An 8,383-nucleotide genomic window follows, 5' to 3' on the forward strand; every position below is an offset into this window, starting at 1 on the left:
ATTAATGACCACAGAAGCAGCAGAAGAGCTCTCGGACTTTGTGCTGGGGGATTTAAGCCTGTTTCTGAGTGCTGGAAGATGGGAAAAGGCTCGACGGAGTGCAGGCTGTCCCCTGTGTTTGCAGAGGCTGTCGTGCATCCTCCTGGGGCAGCCAGAAGGCGATGCTCTGAAGATGCTCGGCACAGAGCTGGGCTCCCTGGGATGAGCACAGCGGTGATGAGAGTTTCATCAGCACCCGGGTGTGCAGGTAACTCCTTGCTCCAATCCCGGGTCAGCAGGGGATGCTTTGCCACCGGGAAGGACAGGGTTTTGGAGCAAATCCTCCTGGCTGTGGGGGAAGAGAAGTTTGGGGAGTGTGAGGAGGGCACAGGAAGGGGTGAGGAGGTGCCGTGGTGTTGGGGGAAGCCCCAGGAGCAGCTGGCTGCTGATTTGGATTTGCATTGGGGTGAGGTTGGTCCTGGAAACCTCCCCTGCCCTCTGTGGGGCAGCAGGTTCATCCTGTGGGCTCTGGAGGGTGGTAAGAGCCTCGAGCATTGTCCTCTGAGGGCATTGCAGGGCATGTCAAGCGCATCGGAGACCTGGTTGGGGTGTGTGTGTGTGAGTTCTCCAGCACCTTTACCCTCCCGGAGTGATGGCACGGGCTGCCAGACCCTGAGCCACGAAGCTGCAGGTCCCTGTTGGGCTTTGGATGCAGGAATCCAAGTCCTGCCCGAAATACAGCAGGTGCTGGGAGCCCCCAGGTGGGCAGGGAGCCTCTTCCAGCTGTCAAAGAAGTCCCGAACGTGGCAGCATCTCCCCTCCCCGAAGCATCCTCACTGCCCAAACCGCGCAGCTCAGCCAGCCCAGCACTGCGTGTAGCAGCAGCTGCTGGTGAGTTCAGTGCTCTGCTGGGGCCGTGCGGCTGCTGACCCATGTTTGGCTCCCCCCTCATCTACCGGGGAGACGATTCCAGCCTCTGTAATTAATGAGTCTCTCCCGCCAGGGTCACGGGTGAAGCATCAGCAGAGGAAATTGGCCAGGCTAAGTGGTGGCTGCGCTCGGATCCCTGCTCTAAAGGCAGCAGGCAGCCAGCTGAGATGAATTGCGGCTGGGCTGCGGGAGTCATTTATCATCCTCGGGGCTGAAGGCAGACACGGGAACAGCCTCTGGTGCCATCCTTCCTCTGCACGGGGCCTCGGTTGTTGCAAATACCCCGGGCACTGATGGAGAGAGCAGAGCAGGCTTGTAGATCCACGTCCCAAAAGGTCGCTTGTGCTTTGTGGCACTTTGCTCGGTGGCACTGGGGACCAGGCAATGCCTCTCCCCAGCCTCCCTCAGGGAAACAGAGCTACAAGATCAGGTTAATCCTCAGAGAGCAAAGGGGCTGCTGGAAGGCAGCAAACCGAGGGGTTTGTCACGCTGAGCAGATCGCCCTGGCTGCAGGTTTGGGGATGCTGCGGGCACTCCGGCGTGGCTGGCACGGTGACAGCTGCTGTTTCACAGGAAAGCCAATTTCTGCAGCTTGTAGCCAAGCGTGAGATTAAATATGCAGCAGCTGTCGGTTGCTTTTAGAGCTGCTGCTTCCTGTGCTTTGAGCTGCTGAGAGGACCCCTTCCTCTGGAGGACGCTGGTGGCTGTGGCTGCTGGTGTGGGGTCTGCGAGGGGGTTTGGGATTGTCCCCCCGCAGAGCCAACGAGTCCTGCTCCTGGAGCAGAGGGTGAGTGGCACAAAAGAGACACAGCTTCGAGCTCCATGCCTCCAATCCTTGCTCCTTGGCTGGTCTTGGGCAAGTGACTTAAAGCCTGTCCCAGCTTTCCCCCCGCACCATGGGAGCATTGCGACCACGAGTCCGCATCTGGAGAGCGTGGGGGATGCCTGGTGGGCTGAGCTCGAGGAATAACACCTGAAAATTAACGACTTGGCTTCAGCAGCTCTCTCCAGGCTGGTTTTTGTGCAAGGGGCCAGCAGCGTAACCCTATAAAAGGCTGTGTGCGTGCCCCCAGCTCCTGGAAGGGGGCTTGGGGCGAGCTGGGCTCTGGGGGCTGATTGCAAAAGCAGCCGAGAGAAGTTGAGGCCAGGAGAGGCTGTGCCATGGAGTCACCCCAGTTTTTTCTGCCCTGGATGCCTGGCTGGTGAGATGGATGCACGTTGGGTTTTGTCGGATGGCTGGGCAGGGAGGGCTGCAGCAGCTTCCCCCTGCACCTGTGAAGCTCCAGCAGCACACGGAGAGGGGAAGAGCCGGTCTGCTCGAGTCCCCTGAGGAGGAGAGATGCTGAGTGTAGTCAAGCAGGGGGTGGATTTATGTCTCTGCGTGCGTGAGGGGGAGAGCGCGTTTTGCCGAAGCAGCTTTTCCTGGCGTTGCACTTTATCTTGTTAATAAATCTCTCGTAACACCTCCCCGCAGTGCCCCGCCAGAAATCGGCTAACCGGGGGAAAGTCAAGATCAAAGCTAAGCCTCCTAAGCCGCTATCAGCAAATGCAATCAGACTCGCCATCTGCTATCAAAGTGCCCTGCGAGCCGACAGCTCGGAGCCAGCCGTCAGCCGCCTGCCTGCGCAGATGTCGGCCGCCGCCGCGCCTCTGCCACCTCTCCTCTCGGGCTGGTGTCGCCTTAAATTAGCGGGCTCGTGTTTGCGGTCCGTGCCTCCGCCTGGAAAAAGCCAGGTAGAGCTGCTGGGCTGAAAAAAATAAGTGCCAGGTGGTTTATGGAGCCGTGTTCTGTTAAGCGCCGCGTGCTCGATGCGCGGAAATAAGAGCTGGCTTGGCCAGAATTGCTTTTGCAAGTGCCTGCGGGAGGAGGGGACGTGCTGGTTTCTGTTGGTTGTGAGGTGCCTGGATTCCTTTTTCCCTCCCCGTGTGCTGGATCTGGGAGCTGGGACTGGCAGGCAGGGCCGGGGGCTGCAGTGTTGCCTTTGGCACCAGCCCCTCTCCTGCCCTCCTGGGCCATCGCAGGGCGCCTGGGCTGGGAAGGGACCTGGGAGGCTCCAAACCCACTGCGGGGCCACCCCAACTGTGTCTGGGGGGCTTCTGAACACCTCCTGACAACCCACGGCCAACCTCATGGCCATCCTGCCCGGGGGCTGAGCGGGGCCCTGCCTCTGCTGGTGGCTCCTGGTGGCTGTGGTGGAGCAGAGCCAGGGCACCACGAAGCATCAGCCCCGCAGGCACCTTCCAGAAGTTCCCCGTTCCCAAGGGAGGCTGAAACCCCAAAGTTTGTTCCAAACACATCACCCTTTTCCCTTTAGTAGCCACGGGCTGGGGCCTGGAGACCCGCTAGTCAGTCCTACTCCTCTTCCTTCTTCATTCCTTTCATCTGAACCATTCGTTATTCAGAATAAAAACCCATCCCAGGTAGTTCGGGGATTCGACTTGCTGCACAAAATGAGCAAAAAGAGAAAAGAAGAAAAAAACACCGCAGTTGGTAAAGAATGGTTTAATTTAGTAACTCATTTTCTATCAAGTAATTATTTCTTTAAAAACCTGGGATTTGCTAAAAGTATCGTGATTACTTTTTTCCCCATTATGTCTACAGAATGAAGCGCTCATTTAATTAGTAAACATTTGGCATGCCTTTAAATAGGTTTTTAATTACATTAAAAGGACACTGTCAAGGTGTCTTTCATCATTTTTAATAGATCTGTATTTTTTTTTCCCCTCTCGCAGTTGGATGCAACTCTTTGGGCTTGATTGGCTGCTCCAGACAAAAAAAAAATGAAGCTGTTTCCCTAGAAAAGATTTAAAAAAAAGGCTTCTTTTGTATGCTTGGAGTTGAGGAGTGCTCTCCCTGCCCTCAGCTGCTGTGTGCTGTGCTCCTTTAGTCCTCTGCAGCCTGGTTTGCTGCATCGGAGCCAGGGAACAGGAGGGATGGGTCCTGATTTCCATCCCTTCTGTATTTTCCTGCCTCCTTGGGGCTATGAGAGCCCTGCTCAGGTGGAGCTGACTTCTCAGCCCCATGTGAAGCTCTAGGGGTCAGGACAGGAGGATGCTTGGGCTGCATGGATCCTTTAATGCATGGCCAGCATCCCTACGGGCTTTAACTGGCAGCAATTCCTGATCAACCCCGTGCTGTATTTAGGTTTTCCCTGCCTCCTGCAAAACCCCAAAGAGCACACACCTGCCATTGGAGCTTGGTGGCCTCTTGCAGAGGTGGGATTTCCAAATTTCCAACCTTTTGGTGGAGCTGTGAGGAGGTGGCAGCTGGCTGGGGGGCTGCAGGTGAGCATCGTGCCCTCCCCCGTGATGCCACCCCCGGCTTGTCACCCCCAAGACCCTTGGTGGCAGCTCTCAGCCAGGCAGGAGGGTCTCCCTGTGCCCAAACAGCAGCTCCCCCCTGTAAATCACACCGTGGCGTTGCCGACCCCTCCATGCTGAAGCAGATGCTGGTACTCCAGCCTCATGGCTCACAGCTGCTGCAGACAGCAGCTCTCCCAATAAATCACCCGTGCTGTGCTATAACAGCTCACGCTGCGAGCTGCCGGAGGGATTTGGGCTCTGGGCAAGTCCCCGGGTTCATGCTCACCTTGGGGCAGGCACCAGCTCCTTCCCCGAGCTCCGTACCCGATTGCCCCGTGCTGCAGGGTCCAAGCTGGATGAAATTCCCCCTGCTGGGGGTGCTGCTGGCTCCCTGCCCGCAGCGGGGGGCTCGGCACGCCGGCGTCCTTGTGAGTGATAAATGAGGCTCCGAGCATAGCAGAACCTGCTTGTCTCCACAGCCCTGCCTCGCAGGAGCTCAGGTGGCTGGCCTCCTCGTTTGGGCTGTGTCTGTAATTAAAAGGTGAGGCTCACGGAAGGCAGACACAGCCTGGCTTGGGTGAAACTTCCCTGGCGTGCCTCCAGAGGGAAAGAAACGAAACCAAGAAAAGGTGGCCAGGGTGGGGTGACCCTGCCAGGATGTAGGGGACAGGGACACTGGAGCCACGGGGAGCAAAATACCCACCAGATATTTCCTTTAGCACCCTCTCTGCTGGGTAACAGCGGCTTCCCTGGGCTGTGTCCTCCTCCAGCACGGTCTGCACACCTCAAATTTTCCCTTATTCCCTTTTTTTCATTGTCGGGGAGCCCCTGGGAGGAAGGTCCCAGCCACCAGGGAGCTGCAGGTGCCCGGGGACACAGCTGCCCCCGCTGCTGCGGGGAGCTGAGGACCCTGAGGTGCAACCTGCCCCCTGATCCCCCCTCCATGCCCTGCCACAAGATCTTTTGGGAACGCAGCAAATGGTTGCGAATAACTAGGGTGGTGGCTTTGCGAGCCTTCCGTGAAATACAGATGCATAACAACATCTGCATAAATTATTCAGGATAGTCAGCGCGGGTGATGTTTCCCCAGCAATCTCACGCAGCCTCCTGGAGCTCGATGGTCCCCGTGCCGGCACCGGTGGCTCTCCTGCAGCAGGAGGGGAAGCCCTGGGGAGGTCGGGGTCTCCCAGCTCCTCCCGTTGTTATCTTATCAGGCTGCAAACCATGCTCCCTCCTGCCTCGCTGCTCTTTCCCCAAGCTCCCGGCGCTATTAACACCTCTAATTAAAGCTGCTAAGCGATGTGCTGCTGAGTGCAGCTGATGAAGGCAACGAGCCACGAGCCCGAGCGGGTCACAGCCCTGTGGGGAGCTGCGAGGGCAGGAGCTGGAGGTGGGGAATGAGGACATCGCGTGGCACGGGTATGGGATCGGGCACAGGAACGACCCCGCTGCATCCTTCTGGCATCACCTCGGAGCTTATCGTGCCCCTGCAAAGCCACCCATGGGTGATATCAGGTCCTGATGCCGAGGCACCGTCCAAATATCTGGGGATGGGCTTCTCCATCTCCTCACCTTGCTTTGGGATCCCACTGCAGCCGGCGAGGTGGCACTGCTGGGCTTGGAGAGGACGAGGAGCCACGAAGGGGCTGCAGACACCAGGACGGGGACAGGATGGAGCCCAGCACCCCCCCGGTGTCTCCAGCACCCTGGGGACCAGGCAGAGGGTGACGAGCTCCAGGAGAAGCCCTTCCCTTCCCCCTCGCAGTCGGGTTTTATTAATTCCTCGCGCGGTGACGTCTCTATTAATAACGGCGCGAGGAGCTGGCTGCCAGGCTGGGTAATGAGATTCTCTACCTGCTGTTCCTGCGCTGCCGCGATTGTGTTTGGAGGACAAAATTCTATGTGGATTAATTAAAATGGAAACAAAAGCAACAAATAAAAAAAAAAAAAAAGAGGGAGAGAGAGAGTTTGTTTGAATTATTTACTAGCTTCCAGGAGACAAAGGCGTAACTGCGGAGGTTTGGGGGGTGCTCCCCCCGAGCAAGCAGCGAAGGCTGGTGGTTTGCTCGTGTTGGAGGAGATTTATCAATCCTTGCCAATGCCACGCACGGCTCTGATGTCTCCTCAGTTTGCTGGTTCTGATTTGCTCCCCTCAGTTTTGGGAAATTGGAGAAGAAAGGGCCTGGCAAGGGTGCTGGTGTGGGCAGACGTGGGAGCGCAGCGCTGCCGGCAGCGCTCTTTCCCATGAGAAGAGAAGAAGAAAAGCCTTCTTGTCTGGTGGCCTCCTCGTCTGCAGGAAAAGAGTGATGGAGAGAAAGAAAAATGAAAGAAAACAGCCTCCAAAATTCCACTTAATAATGCACGTAATCAATATCTGCTTGTCTCCCTGTTCAAGTCATGAATTGTGCTGGGGGGATGCAAGCAGAGCTGCCCAGTGAGGCGAATCCTTGAAGCCAGGGAAGATGTAGGACACTGCGATTGCTTCTACCTGTTCACACGTCCAAGTTTTGACCCAGTGGCCTCGATCCTGTGCAATGGAGCTGATTCAAAAGGAGGAACAAGGCATGACAAGGACCTTCAGCATCCCACAGAGACGCTGTCGTGCCAGGTGTCCGTCCCAAAACCAAGCTGCACACCAAAGCAGGGCAAACAAAGCTCCCAGTAAAGGTTTTATTATCCACCAGGGGCAAAACCGGGGCTGCAGGCTGAAGGGGAGGCTGCAGCCTCACGGGCCTGATGTCTTTTCTGCTGTTGTGCTTTTATGGTGTTTATTTGGGAAGAGAGCAACGAGGTGGATCATTATGTGCTTATATTAGCAGCGGTAAAGCAAAGTCGCTTTTAGTTCCTAATCCCACCGTTGTCTGACACGTCTCTCTGTATCTCCTGGTCCTCTATTCGTCTGTGCTTTTTCCCTGGGTCTCTACTAATACAAATTGCTTTGTTGTTAAACTCAATTTCACTCTTGACTGGATTGAAATATGCTTATTTCCCTTCTAAAATAATAATAATAAAAACCTAAAATGATTTCCACTCATCGCATGTGAAAAGCGACCATTTTTCTTCATCTAGCCTATCAGGTTTAAATGTCTGAGGGTTTCAGGGCTTTATTTTTTCAATGGCCTAATTGCATGATCTCAGCCCGTAGCTGGGGGCTTTGAATTTGTTGCTCTATGAATTTGAACGTGTCAGGACAACATAAAACTCCCTGGGTGATTTTTGAAGTCTTTTGGCAGGGGCAGGGCTGCAAAATGTGACTTCTCCCAGTGTCTGGGCACGGCAGGAAGGTGCCTCCTGACACAGCAGCCTCGAGCACGGCAGGTACCCGATGAAATCCCCTTGAGCATCACCCTGTGCTGGCTGGAAAAACCTCTGGGCTGCTGCCCCCAGCTCTGTGTGCTCAGATAATCCAGAGCATCACTAGCTCCTGGAGCTGGATGGGGCTGGGAGGCTGTGGGATGTGCTGCCAGGGTCTCCCAGATGCTTTGCATTAGGAAAAAAGTTTGATAATGAAAAAACAAGCTGTGCCTGATGTCCTTTTGTGCCTCCTTCTGCCCTGAGCTGGTGCCCTCAGTTTGCTTGGTGCTGTCCTGATGCTGCGTACAGCCAGGAGGTTTTGGGGTGCTGGGGTGCAATGGGTCTGGGTGGTCTCCAGGGCATGGGAGGGCTCTGGGATTGCCTGGTGTTAATTGTGGGGTAATGGTTGTGGAGGTTTGGGGTACTGAGAGGGGGTGGGAGGAAAACCCAGTAGGAGCAAGGGGCTGGTTGCAATGAGGGTGCCCTTGGGGTCTCCCTCTGCTGCATCTGGGAGAGGCAAGTGAAGCCCCTGCATGGGGTCTGATCCTGCTGGGGTCATTAGGAGAGGGAAAATGAAGGGAGCAGGGTGGGTGTATGAGATGGGATGCAAAGATGTGAGGTTCATGTTCTGGGGTGGACGTGTGCTGGTTGTCCTGCTGCAGAGCCGTGGCTGGGTGCTGGCAGGGGAAGCGCCTTGCCTGGGGCGCACCAGCTTCTTGGGGGGGGAATTTGGGGGCTGCCTTGGCTGGGACAAGGGCTCTGCAACTCTCTTCTGGGTGCTGGGGTCACAGATGTCTGGGGCTCAGCTGCTGGCAGAGGCGGTGACTGCACACCATGTCCCTGGGGAGGTGAGCAGGCTGCGGATGTGTCTGGGTGC

The sequence above is a fragment of the Aythya ferina genome (genome assembly GCF_964211825.1).
Source record: "Aythya ferina genome assembly, chromosome: 18".
NCBI lineage: Eukaryota > Metazoa > Chordata > Aves > Anseriformes > Anatidae > Aythya > Aythya ferina.